Source organism: Temnothorax longispinosus, unplaced genomic scaffold (assembly GCF_030848805.1).
Source record: "Temnothorax longispinosus isolate EJ_2023e unplaced genomic scaffold, Tlon_JGU_v1 HiC_scaffold_19, whole genome shotgun sequence".
Classification (NCBI taxonomy): domain Eukaryota; kingdom Metazoa; phylum Arthropoda; class Insecta; order Hymenoptera; family Formicidae; genus Temnothorax; species Temnothorax longispinosus.
Genome location: NW_027270003.1, coordinates 368,215 through 375,558, shown reverse-complemented (window position 1 = coordinate 375,558; position 7,344 = coordinate 368,215).

Genomic DNA, 7,344 nt, shown 5'->3' with positions numbered 1-7,344 from the left:
ATCATGAACCGAGTTATCAAAAAGAAATGATCTCTGAAATGATACATATCAAAGAGCAAACAAACAGGATTAACTCTAACAAAGACACCGAATTATTGGACGAAGTTTATTTTGATGTTTTAAACAAACTTTCCACGGTCAGGTAATTGCAAACATTCTTTGTCCTCGTGTTAAGTTCATTCCCCTCTTAGTTCACGATGATTCTTCGCGCAGATCAGACGTGTTATACCGATGCCATATAATTATTGCCTGTCATGGTTTCCGTCATCTCTGAACACTTATGTAAGTCTCGGTTTTAATTTTAATTTAATTTTATTGAGTCGATATTATATTATCTTATCTAAATACATTTATTCAGTTGCCACTAAGTTGGTCCAGAAATGTATTGTGCCTTTTGAAATTGTGGACTTGCATGGGTCTCCACGGGACGATGATACTTAATAAAAACGGAAATTTAACTGGAGCATGATTGACTTGCGAAGAAAGCGTTCTACAATGTTTAAGTTTTTTGACTTTGTGATTGCGGTACTTTTGTTTGATTGATTGCGATTTGACCTCGATATATGTTAGTTTATTAATTATTTGCTTAATTGACAATTCTGATGAAGTCCGAGTATGGTACAAAACGTCAATTTAATAAATCTTGATACAAGTTAAAATTGTTGTAACATCGATTAATGCTCGTATACTGGTCCTACTCCTCATTATAATCATCATTAAACAATACCATAAAATCATCAACAGCTTTTTTTCCATCAACGTCTTCTCGCTTGATACATTCAGCAGCTTATATACGAGAACATTTTTTCAACATTGTTCTCAGAGTAGTTGCATTATATGGTATGAAAAACTTGTAACTCAGAATCATAATTTACACATATTTTGACAGCCTTTATAACGTCATCGTAGTATCCTGGATGAAAAATGGATGCAAAATCAGATATTTGCCTGTTAATTTTTTTGATTGTCAATTTGAAGCGACCAAGTAGTCGTAGATAATTTCTATTCATGTTGTACTGATGAGAAAGTGTGTATGTATCACATAATTTATTTCCGAATGAAATCAGAAGTTCATCGTATTTAATAGATCTTGAAACATTGTCATCTTGGAGTGATGGGACAATTTTTCGACGCATAACATTGTTAGGTGTTACCTGTGTACGAAGGTGTATATATCCCATTAACTGTTTTCCTTTTACGAGTTGATCTTTTCGACCTTTTTCATGAGCTGGATCACACGTTTTATAATGTATTCTCAAGGTTCTTTTATAATAAAATCCTTTGCAATAACTACAAGACACATAAGGGCGGCAGTGTGGTCTAGTGGTAGAGCGCCAGACTCGTAATCTGAGGAACCAGGTTCGAGTCCACTAGAACCATGAAGCATGGAATGTTTTTCCGATAGCTGCGCCCCTCCGTGCAAGATAGGCTCTTGTGCGGAGAAAACTGGGCTCCGTCTTTCGGAAAGAGACGTTAAGCCGTTGGTACAAAGAGTTAAAGTGAGAGAAGAAGGGTAGTATTGGTGGTAGATTGCGAATCCTGCGGGGATATGCAATAAATTACGAATTTTACAGGAATTTTACAGGATTTTTACAGGAACTACAAGACACATAGTTTTCGGCAGTATTGTTAAATTTTGCTTGAAGACGTCGACAAGCTATGAGAACTCCTGTATTTAAATTCGCATTAGTGTTATGAACGAAATTACCATATTTTCAAATTTTTTCAATAATTTTGCGTCGTTCTGGATTGCCTTTTGGAAAATGTACAAATTTATGAACATTTGGTATATCTTTGTGTTTTAGTTCCAAATGCCGAGCAAACTTGTTTTGCAATTTCTTGCAATATGGGCAAAAATATTGTTTGAGTGAAAAACCTGGATTTTTATTTTTTGAAACAGGCACATAAACGTTACCAATATCAACTGGAGGTGCATTATTATTAATAGGAAAACTCACATTATCACTCACATTAGAATTTGTTTCATTTATTGTAGTGCTATTACTCGGTATATAATCTGAACTCGTACCTTCATGTCTACTATCAGTCATTGTAACAATAGTTTTTATCGAAATATTTTCTTGAATGCTAATTGTTGTAATGCGGAAGCCGAGTTGGCTTCATTGCGACACTGAGCTGTCAGCGCACGAGTTCCGGCTATTGCCAAAGACATCTTAGGTGGCATTCCGGGTTGCACCAGGTCGCCAGGCGATTGACCTGAGCCCGGAAGCAAAAGCGCTGACAACCGAGTCAGCAACGAGGAAGCGACTCCACACGTTAAAAGGCCCGCCTTTCCGATAAGTGGGGGCAGTTACCACCGAGAGCACGCACCGCGTTATTCTGTGTATTATATTTTTAACCCGCAATCAGGGTGGTGTAACAAGTGATACAAGTGTAACTCCAAAACAGCCGTTTATTAAACTCTACTACTACAACCAATCCCGTTTGAGAGTTGTTCTCTCATTCTCCTGCGGATCCAACGAACCCGGTGCCGGCCCTGAGCTCCAATTCAAGGCGCGGCACGACAAAATTGGTGGCAGCGGTGGGATCTGCTAACCGGCCGAAAGGACATCCTGCCAAAGGTTCGCCTAACAAAGGGAACGAAACAATAAACGGCGACAACGCATCGCGGAGTGAATCGCCACATTATTGTTTCCACACTACGCCGGTGCTCGAATTACACCCCAACGTCATAGTAGAACGCGAATTCGAGTTTTTAGACGCGAGCCTCTGTAACGCGAGCAAAGATCCGCGAAATAGTATAGCTAACAAAAGCGGTGACGAAAACAGTGACGATCACGACCGTGACGCACGCAGACTGCTCCCGACCGAAGGTGACGCACGATCGGACACCTCGGCCGACACCCAGAGCGAGAACTCCGGAAGAGGAGAATTCTCCTGGACTTCGTACGACAGCGACGTATTCGATCCGGCCGAAGAGGATCATACCCCCCGGGCCAATAAAATGAGCCAGCAACGAACTGCCGCGGCCATCGCGCCGCGCGACGACATAACACCCGCGCAGATCAACGCGGAAATAGAGCGACCGTCCAAAACCGACCAAAGCCGAGCTCCTGAGCCGACGCGAGCAGATCTGGGAGCACAGAACTCCGTGCTCAACGACGTTTTGAACATGATGCGCGACATGAAAGACCGCATGAACCTCACCGAGGCCGCAGAATTCGACCGCTCTGTTGAACTTCTTCGCGCCATGCGGGATATACAGGACCGCGTAAGCCGGCTAGAATCCGCCACTTACGATTGCCCCGACGCACGAGATCGCCGCGTATGTAGCGAGGGCCCTCTGGACGTTACCTACGGACGAACGCACAGCGACGTCCGTAATCAACCGGGACACCACATCGGGTTCCTCAGCCTGAAGGAAGCCCGAAACATGATTCCCGAGATAAACGGAGAATCCCGAGAGCGCGTCCGCAAATTCATAAGCGCGAGTACATACGCGATGAAGAATATTCAGCCCGCAGATGAAGCCATGCTTTTAGAGGCCATATTCTGTACGAAGTTCAAGGGAAAGGCCATGACGGACTTCGACACGCGCGACATTCGCGATTTCGAGCAGCTAAAATGCGAGCTCGAAACGGAATATCTAGGAAAGCGCGGCATGACCCACTTGTACTTAGAGTTTAACTCCCTGAAACAAAAACCGGGAGAAAACGCGCAGGAATTCGGGCGTCGAGTCAAAAAGTTAGCGCGAGAATTATACAAGGCCATGGAGGAAGGCCAAGGGCACTCGCAAGAGCAGCAGAAAGCGATCCTCGACAGCGTTAAGATGCAAGCACTGCATAATTTTCAAATAAGGTTGCACGAGGACATTAAAATGATAGTCAGAGCGCAGCGATACCGAATTTTGCAGGAAGCAATAACCGGCGCCAGTGCGGAGGAAAAGGTAAAGGGCCCCTCACCGCGGAACGGACAGACGACAAACAAAACTAATTTTAACACAGAAAACGCGCCATATCCGGGGAATGAGGCGATACAGTGCCACAAATGTGGAGAAACAGGCCATTACGGGCGAGATTGCCGTACGAGCCGACATGGAAATAGATTCTCGTTGCCGAAAGCGGACAAGTCCGGAGGGATAAATACGATCGAGTGCACCTATTGCAGAAAGACCGGACATAAGCGAGAAGAGTGTTGGTCGCTGAACGGACGACCCAACACGGAACGATCGAGCCGATCGAAAATGGACGCCCCCAAAAAGGCGCCAGTAAATGGTTTAAAGGTAAGAAAAAAGAAATCGCGAAAAACGAGCGATGAATCTTCCTCCAGTAGCGGCAGCAAAGAAGACGAGAGACCAAAGAAAAATAAGGCACGAGCCGCCGAGGAGTATCAAGTGTCGCAGATGAAACATAACATACATACCTTAAACCTGATAACACTGCCGATTCAAGAGGCCAAGAAAGGCAAGACGAATTTCTTATTAGACTCAGGAGCGATCCTGACGCTAATCAAAGTAGGAAATTTAAAAGGCGGTACTATGGTGCGAAAAAAACGCCTAATTGACCGGAGTGACGGGACACAAGATTCTCACTCTCGGAAAAATAAAAGCAACCGTAAACCTTGGAAGCCAGAAAATACACCATACCATGTACGTGGTAGAGGATGAATTCCCGATCGATCATGAGGGAATACTGGGGAATGATTTCCTCACAAAGCGCAAAGCCGTTATCTCACACGCCACAAAGCAGGTACACATTGGAAGAGTTACATTTATACTCCGACCATATAAGAAAGTAAACTCACCACCCTGCAGCAGAGTAGGTATCATAAAAGGTAAAGAACCTACACCAAGAGTATTCATCGGACACTGCTTGATGGAGCCGACAGATTTCGAATGCCCGATAAGCATGTCCAACGGCGTGGAAAAATTAGTAGAGACACCCAACCGCGCGTAACTCTAAAAGAGAAGCCGGTAAGTGACACAACGGACGTACTCACGTTACACGCGACCGAAAAACGCGAATCCATTTCAGCGCAATTCAAAAAATAATACGCGCAATTGCAAACTGATCATTTAAATAGCAAGGAGCAAAAAACATTAGGAAAAATTTGCAATGTATTTTATTTAAAAAAAGATAAGCTGAGCGCGGCGACGGACGCATCAGATTTCGCCACCGGAGCCGTACGTTCTCAGGGGCCAGTAGGCCAAGTTCGACCGAACATCTACGCCAGCAGAAAATTGAGCAAGGCAAAACAACCATTCGACAAGAAGAGTAGTAACAAGGACACGTTTAAAGTAGGTGACAAGGTACTATTACATGACAAGACAGTGCGACGCGGACGTACGAAAAAATCGAGCCCCAATGGATCAGACCGTACGTGATCCTCGAAAAGCATAGCGACGTGAACTACACTATTAAAATAAAACGAAAGACGTTACGTGTCCACGCAAATCGTTTAAAAGCGTTTATCGAAGAATAAGACCTCATGCGAAACCAACAAAACGCGATGCAGCGCGCGGCGAAAAATCAAATCAAAGTCATACACGCCACGCTAAGGCATATTAAAACGTTAGAGCAGTCTATTAGTAAAAACGAAAATCTACTAGCAAATGTCATAAAACGAGTGCAGCAACGGGCGTCGAAACTAGCGCGTCGCGAAGAGATAGACGAACATTTGTTACATTTTGCAACCGCGCACGCACCATGCGAGGCTCAGATATATGTAAAAATGCCAATGTAATATATCCCGTGGGCTCCGTGTTCATAGTTGTAATCATAATAGGAATTGGAATTACTATAACATGGATAATAAAAAAGAGAACGAAGAAGAACACGCGACGCGACTTCCACAAACAACTGGAAAAATAGAATAATGTAACTTCCATGGAAAAAGAAAACAACACAAATAGTAACAAAAAACCTCATGCCTCAGTTTTTCTTTTTCCACGAAGGGAGGAATGTTGTAATGCGGAAGCCGAGTTGGCCTCATTGCGACACTGAGTTGTCAGCGCACGAGTTTCGGCTATTGCCAAAGACATCTTAGGTGGCATTCCGGGCTGCACTAGGTCGCCAGGCGATTGACCTGAGCCCGGAAGCAATGCGCTGACAGCCGAGTCAGCAACGAGGAAGCGACTCCACAAGTTAAGGCCCGCCCTTCCGATAAGCGGCGGGCAGTTACCACCGAGAGCACGCACCGCGTTATTCTATGTATTATATCTTTAACCCGCAAGTCAGGGTGGTGTAACAAGTGATACAAGTGTAACTCCGAAACAGCCGTTTATTAAACTCTACTACTACAACCAATCCCGTCTGAGAGTTGTTCTTTCATTTGCGGATCCAACGAACCCGGTGCCGGCCCTGAGCTCCCATTCAAGGCGCAGCACGACATAATGCTATATTCAACATTTTTTTCAACCGGTAAATTTACAATGTGGGTATGAGGTTCTTGCTCATTTTCGATTATTTCATCAAAATCTTCGATAACTTGTTTCTCAGCATTAGATGAAATATTGGGAGCTTTCCATTTAGGAGACACAGAACGGCACTGTGTGACACGGTCGAACACTGTGTCTAGTACTACGTTTACGCGAGCGTTACTTCTGTAGTAACTTACGATATATTACTCGTTTACGCGGAGTAAATTATCGTAAGTTACTACGAAATCCCGTTTACGCGAAGGAATTATCGTAAGTTACTACGAAAGTAACGCTTGCGTAAACGTAGTATAGATGCTTGATGGAATGCGTTGTAGTTCTAAACTACATCACTAGAGTCTGCTTTATGTCATCCCACGATAGCTAGTGAGAAATCGCGTGGTTCGTTTATTGAAGAAATTGAGGTTATTTAATTGTGACGATACGCGTATTTGTCACTAGCGCTACGGCCCTGGCGGCCACCAAGCACATGTTCAGCGTGCGCTTCTGTGCCCGAGCGGTAGGGCAGCCGAGCGGTGGGGCAGCCCCCACCGCCCGCACTCGGGGTATAAATAGGGGACTCGAGCCGACTCGACCCACCAGTCCTGTCCGACTCCTGTTCCCGACACGACCGCTCTCCGAGACCGCTTCACCACGTTGGGCGCTCCCAGGGGGGGACAAACTCGTTGGATTTTTGGGCGACGGACGTGGCAGTACGGGGGGACAGCGATAGAGGCAGCACCGTCGTTCCTTTCTCTTCTCCTCTCTAATCCCCTCGTCAACAAACAGCAAAAGCGCGGCTGAGTACAGCTGAGCTCATGAAGATTCGTTAACTTGTGCAAAATTATAGTGTATTGGACTGCAGCAGAGAATTTGCAAGAGGAATAGAGTAGAAGGAAGGAAAGCTGAAAGGATTTATCGAAACGGATAAGATTATTTTTATTTACATATATTACATATGTATTTGG